The following is a 7672-nucleotide window of genomic DNA, read 5'->3' as shown; positions in this document are numbered from 1 at the left end:
CATATAGTAAAAACTTAAAAAATCTTCTTTTAAAGAACTCAAAGAGCTAGAGCTAAGATATTTAGCATGAAACATGTTCTAATGGGTGTCTACCAAGTATGTTCAAATAAAAGCCCTGGGGTCAAAACTGGCCCGCCCCGGGGGTCATTGATTTTCCTTATATGTGTATAGCAAAAACTTAAAAATCTTCTTTGAAAAAACCCAAATAGCTTGAGTTTAGATATTATACATGAAACATCTTTAAGTAAATATCTACAAAGTTTGTTCAAATAAAAGCCCGGGGGTCAAAACTGGCCCTGCCCTAGAGGTGTCATTGTTTTTAGCTCACCTGTCACAAAGTGACAGGGTGAGCTTTTGTGATCGCTTTTCGTCCGGCGTCCGTCCGTCCGTCCGTCCGTCCGTCCGTCGTCCGTCGTCCGTCCGTAAACTTTTGCTTTAAATGACATCTCCTCATAAACCACTGAGCCAATTGCATCCAAACTTCACAGGAATGTTCCTTTGGTGGTAACCTTTAAAAATTGTTCAAAGAATTTAATTCCATGCAGAACTCTGGTTGCCATGGCAACCGAAAGAAAAATCTTTAAATATCTTCTTTTAAACAACCCTAAGAGCTAGAGCTTAGATATTTGGCATGAAACATCTTCTAGTGAGTGTCTACCAAGTTTGTTCAAATAAAAGCCCTGGGGTCAAAATTGGCCCCGCCCCAGGGGGTCATTGATTTTCCCTATATGCATATAGTAAAAAACTTAAAAAATCTTCTTTTAAAGAACCCAAAGAGCCAGAGCTATGATATTTGGCATGAAACATCTTCTAGTGAGTGTCTACCAAGTTTGTTCAAATAAAAGCCCTTAGGTTAAAATTGGCCCCGCCCCGGGGGGTCATTGATTTTCCCTAAATGCATATAGTAAAAACTTAAAAAATCTTCTTTTAAAGAACCGTAAGAGCTAGAGCTTAGATATTAAGCATGAAACATCTTCTAGTGAATGTCTACCAAGTTTGTTCAAATAAAAGCCCTGGGGTCAAAATTGGCCCCGCCCCAGGGGGTCATAGATTTTCCCTAAATGCATATAGTAAAAACTTAAAAAATCTTCTTTTAAAGAACCCAAAGAGGTAGAGCTAAGATATTAAGCATGAAAGATCTTCTAGTGAGTGTCTACCAAGTTTGTTCAAATTAAAGCCCTGGGGTCAAAATTGGCCCCGCCCCGGGGGGTCATTGATTTTCCCTATATGCATATAGTAAAAACTTAAAAAATCTTTTTTTAAAGAACCATAAGAGCTAGAGCTTAGATATTTGGCATGAAACATCTTCTAGTGAACGTCTACCAAGTCTGTTCAAATAAAAGCACTGGGGTCAAAATTGACCCCGCCCCAGGGGGTCATAGATTTTCCCTATATGCATATAGTAAAAACTTAAAAAATCTTCTTTTAAAGAATCCAAAGAGCTAGAGCTAAGATATTTAGCATGAAACATCTTCTAATGAGTGTCTACCAAGTTTGTTCAAATAAAAGTCCTGGGGTCAAAATTGGCCTCGCCCCAGGGGGTCATTGATTTTCCCTATATGCATATAGTAAAAACTTAAAAAATCGTCTTTTAAAGAACTCAATAAGCTAGAGCTAAGATATTTAGCATGAAACATGTTCTAATGGATGTCTACCAAGTATGTTCAAATAAAAGCCCTGGGGTCAAAATTGGCCCCGCCCGGGGGGGGGGGGGGTCATTGATTTTCCTTATATGTGTATAGCAAAAACTTAAAAATCTTCTTTGAAAAAACCCAAATAGCTAGAGTTTAGATATTAAGCATTAAACATCTTTAAGTAAATATCTACAAAGTTTGTTCAAATAAAAGCCCGGGGTCAAAACTGGCCCTGCCCCAGGGGTGTCATTGTTTTTAACTATATGTGTATAGTAAAAACTTTAAAAATCTTCTTTTAAAAAACCCAATGAGCTAGAACTTAGATGTTTAGCATGAAACATCTTCTTATGGGTGTCTACCAAGTCTGTTCAAATAAACAAATAAAAGCCCTTGGGTAAAAATTGGCCCGGGGTGGGGGGGGCCTATATACAGGTGAGCGACCTCAGGGCCATCATGGCCCTCTTGTTTACTATATGTGTATAGTAAAAACTTAAAAAATCTTCTTTTAAAAAACCCAATGAGCTAGAACTTAGATGTTTAGCATGAAACATGTTCTTATAGGTGTCTACCAAGTCTGTTCAAATAAAAGCCCTTGGGTAAAAATTGGCCCCGGGGGGGGGGGGCTATATACAGGTGAGCGACCTCAGGGCCATCAAAGTGACAGGGTGAGCTTTTGTGATCGCTTTTCGTCCGGCGTCCGTCCGTCCGTAAACTTTTACTTTAAATGACATCTCCTCATAAACCACTAAGCCAATTTCATCCAAACTTCACAGGAATGTTCCTTTGGTGGTCACCTTTAAAAATTGTTCCAAGAATTTAATTCCATGCAGAACTCTGGTTGCCATGGCAACCGAAAGAAAAAACTTTAAATATCTTCTTTTAAAAAATCCTAAGAGCTAGAGCTTAGATATTTGGCATGAAACATCTTCTAGTGATTGTCTACCAAGTTTGTTCAACTAAAAGCCCTAGGGTAAAAATTGGCCCCGCCCTAGGGGGTCTTTGATTTTCCCTATATGCATATAGTAAAAACTTAAAAAATTTTCTTTTAAAGAACTCAAAGAGCTAGAGCTTAGATATTTGGCATGAAACATGTTCTAATGGGTGTCTACCAAGTTTGTTCCAATTAAAGCCCTGGGGTCAAAATTGGTCCCGCCCCGGGGGTCATTGATTTTCCTTATATGTGTATAGTAAAAACTTAAAAATCTTTTAAAGAACCCAAAGAGCTAGAGCTAAGATATTTAGCATGAAACATCTTCTAATGAGTGTCTACCAGGTTTGTTCCAATAAAAGCCCTGGGGTCAAAATTGGCCCCGCCCCAGGGGGTCATTGATTTTCCCTATATGCATATAGTAAAAACCTTAAAAAATCTTCTTTTAAAGAACCCAAAGAGCTAGAGCTAAGATATTTGACATGAAATATCTTCTAGTGAGTGTCTACCAAGTTTGTTCAAATAAAAGCCCTGGGGTCAAAATTGGCCCTGCCCCAGGGGGCCATTAATTTTTCTTATATGTGTATATAAGCAAAAACTTTAAAATCTTCTTTGAAAAAGCCCAAATAGCTAGAGTTTAGATATTAAGCATGAAATATCTTCTAGTAAGTGTCTACAAAGTTTGTTCAAATTAAAGCCCCGGAGTAAAAACTGGCCCCGCCCCAGGGATGTCATTGTTTTTAACTATATGTGTACAGTAAAAACTTAAAAAAATCTTCTTTTAAAAAAACCCAATGGGTTAGAGCTAAGATGTTTAGCATGAAACATCTTATGGGTGTCTACCAAGTTTGTTCAAATAAAAGCCCTTGGGTTAAAATTGGCCCGGCGGAGGGTGGGTGGGGGGGGGGGAGGTCATTGTTTATTGTTTTTCATTATATGTGTGTAGTAAAAACTTAACATCATGAAACATCTTCTATCTTCCAATGGGTGTCTTCCAAGTTTGTTCAAATAAAAGCCCCGGGGTTTAAACTGGCCCTGCTCCGGGGGGCCTATATACAGGTGAGCGACCTCAGGGCCATCATGGCCCTTTTGTTTGGTGATTTTGCTACAAGTGGCTATAACATAACTATTTTTGAATGGATTGTCTTCAAACTTAAATATAATAATCTTTTAGGTAATCAGACAGACTTTGACCTTCACTCTTAAATGACCTTGACCTTGAAGGTCAAATTATTGAAATTTCATTTTTTTTACTGTAAGTGGCTATAAAATTGTTATTAATAAATGGATTGTCTTCATATTAAGACATGACATTCTTTAGGATTAGACCATCATGTGATTTAAACTCAAATTGACCTTAACTTACGACCTTGACCTTCAAGGTAAAGTTATTGAATTTTCACTGATTTTTGCTATAATGTAACTTGGTCATTAATAAATGGATTATCTTCATACTTTGACAAAACAACATTTTGGATAAGACCTTCTTAAAGGTTGAACTAACCTTGACCTTGAGATCAAGGTCAAATTATTAAATTTTTGTTAAATTGTCATAATTTTGTTATTTATGTATGGATTTGATTTATACTTGGACAAAACAAGACTTGTTGTATTGAATAATTCAGATGTGACCATGACTTTTAATTGACCTTGATTATTTTATCTTTTATTTATGTAATTTTGACCATGTGCACAGTTGAAGATGTAAAATTAAACTTTGCAATCAGCTGACCAAGATTTTGATGTAAATTGAATGATTTGTCCTAGATATTGACCTAGTGACCTTATTTCTTGTCCTTTGATCTACAGCAATAAAATTTGGACCACATCCACAGTTTCAGATGTAAAATTGAACTTTGATATCAGGTGACCTATATTTTGACCTAGTTACCGACTTTCTGGTCCTTTGATGTACAGCAATGAAATTTAAACCATGTGTACAGTTTTGAAATTGAATTTTGATATCAGCTGACGTAGATTTTGACCTAGTGACATACTTTCTTGTTTTTGATGTACAGCTTTGAAATTGGACCATGTGCACAGTTAAAGATGTAACATTGAACTTTGTTCACAGCTGATTTAGATTTTTATCTAGTGACATACATTGGCTCTATTACTTTTTCTATAATTTTCTTTTTAATGATTTATTTAAACCTTTTATTTGTTTGCTCTTAGAATAAATGAAAAAAGTCGAGTGTTGCCCCCCACCTAGTGGTGGCTCTTGTTTTGTTTGTTTTTATGCAGAAAAATATTCGGGAATATAGAAAGCTTAGCTTGACGTCTTGTATAAAAAAAAAATTTTTTGTGACAATCTCGTGTGAAACAAAACATTTGTCTACCTATAAACTTATTTCAATATTTGAACTGGCCAGATCTTTCATCACTTATTGGGTATACATGTAAATAGATATGATTTAAAAGTACTTTGATTTATGTGGGATAAGTTCTGAAAGTATTTTGTCAGAAACCTGACGTTTTGGTACTTTAGATAAGTATTACATACCATTATGCCTCTTGAACAAGTCTCTTGAAATTATCATCTCTGGGTTAAATTTGACATTTTAATGCTCAGAAAGGTCTTTAGATATTTGACGTGTAACACAACCTAGTGAAGCTGTTACATTTATGACCAAACCATGGCTCTGTAGACAAGAACTGACTACTTCCCTTTCCTTTACTGAAAATCGCTTTGTCATAGACCTTATAATTATATAGAATTAAAATTCACTTGTATCAAGGCTACTGTATCACAGCTTCAGTACGTTTATCTATTTTTTTCATTATGTACCGTGCTTGTTGGTTAAGCATGAGATGAAAACAGCTGTAATCTTTACCTAAGCGCGCGATAAAATGGCCATTATTTCCCTTTTGTTTGAGCTATACTGCATATGAACAAGATGATAAAAAAGTACTTGAACAATGCAAATATACTTCTACGTCTAATTTATTCTTGTTGACCTAAAAGTACCCATTTCAACAAGGAATTAAATGAATGCTTGTAAATAACTTGAAACTTTAACAATACTGTTTAAACCCAGACATCTACTCTTCACCTTGCATAAAGTACTAGTAATTTCCCATTGGCTTCTTGTTACAAATACTTGACTGTAGACATATTATGTGTCACTATTTTAAAATGTATTGAGTTGCAATAGAAAGTGTGCACTTGTTTTTAAGAAAATTGTATACTTGATTAAATAAAATAGTTGCACATTTGATATCAGAATTTGCAGAAATATATTGACTACGTGATGATTTACATTTACTTGAAATTTGATCATATTCACAGCTTTGTTACGTGTGAACAGCTGAGGGTTAAAAATAATAGTTGTAAAATTGGGACTTTTGTAAATGCATTTTTGACTTTGATACTTGGATTTTGGATTGGAACATCTTTCAAACCAAAATCAATGTGGCGTTTACGTCATGTTCATACAGTTCGAACGCTTTTGTTGGTCCATAAAGAGATGAACACAGCATATAGTATATATTTACTACTAATTAATGACCGCGTAACCAGACAAAAATAACTTTAAAAATCAAAATTTTGCAACTTTTTTGCAAATTTCTATCAGTATGGTCAATACATATTCCCCTCAATCTACTTAGCCATCACAAATTGTAATTTGTAACTGAAGCACTTTGGTAACCTATGGTACAACAATGTATACACTATTTCATCATATTTTATATCACACATTATTAATTAACTTTTCAATATAAGGCACGTTTTCACTTCAAATGAAAGGCTAATATGAAGTTCAGCACGACATAATGAACATAAAACAAGGCCTTTGAGAGTTTTGATTGGCTCCCCAGCTCGGCCATTATGAATCTGCTTTTTTGCATTGAAAAAGTCACCATTTTGAATTGCTTCAAAGTTGGTTTCCGATAAATTTTTAAAACATTAATCTCATTTGCAATACCTCACAACAACGGGATTTCACTTTAGTATTTTTTTGTTCACTAAATAATTAACTTTTTTAGTTTATGTGTAGTTTATTAATAAAATCGTCAATAATTAAGTCAGAATGGCCTTGTTATTATGAAAACGCTTAATTATTAACATTGTAATAATAATAAAGAAAACACTTTGACGCCATTTTACAAATTTATAAATGCATATCTGTTCACACTCTACCTATGAATGAGACATACTTCATAATTATTATGCCCCCCTTCGAAGAACAGGGGGTATATTGTTTTGCTAATGTCGGTCTGTCCATCGGTCGATGGAAACCACATGGTTTCCGCTGATTATCTTGAAAAGTATTTATCACAAAGTCTTCATATTTCACATAGTAATTGGTCATAACTAGTAGATGACCCCTATTGATTTTGGGATCACTAGATCAAAGGTCAAGGTCACAGGGGCCTTAAGTGTCAGAATGGTTTCTGCATATTATCTTGAAGATTTTTTATCACAAGTAAGTGAACCTATTGATTTTGGGGTGAGTAAGTCAAAGGTAAAGTCCACAGGGTTCTTGAATGTCAGTTTGGTTTCCGCTTATCTTGAAAACTATTTATCACAAAGTCTTCATATTTTTAGTATCGATTGGTAATACCTATTAGATGACCCCTATTGATTTTGGGTCACTAGTTCAAAGTTCTAGGTCACAGGGGCCTTAAATATCTCATTATCTTGAAAATTATTCATCACAAAGTCTTCATTATTTCTCTTTTTTCCATAATTGAACACTTCCATGTACCCATTTTTGGCAAGTTTCTGTAACAAAATTACCAATTATGTGAGTCAAGGGCTAGAAAGGGGGTATATGTGTCGTTCGACATTCTTGTTTACATTATAATTTTGAAAAAAAATAACGATGTTAACCGGAAACTGAATGAAATTACACAGAGCGAAATACTGCACGAAAATATTGTGCATTCATGTCACGCTTTACTTTATATCCGGACGGTGACTACGTTACCTAAAGGGAAAATAACTAACTTGCAACATGTACTACATATTTCTCAGCAGGTGACCAACTTCTATATTTAACAGTAGTAGTATTGCGTCTTACTTTCTGATGTAATTTTGGTCATTTTTTCTGATCGAACAAATGTTTCTAAATGAATTTTATATCTCATCAATGGTGTTATGACTGTT

Source organism: Ruditapes philippinarum, unplaced genomic scaffold (genome assembly GCF_026571515.1).
Source record: "Ruditapes philippinarum isolate M1 unplaced genomic scaffold, ASM2657151v2 ctg606_1_1_1_1, whole genome shotgun sequence".
Classification (NCBI taxonomy): Eukaryota; Metazoa; Mollusca; class Bivalvia; order Venerida; family Veneridae; genus Ruditapes; species Ruditapes philippinarum.
Note: the sequence above shows the minus strand (reverse complement) of the source record.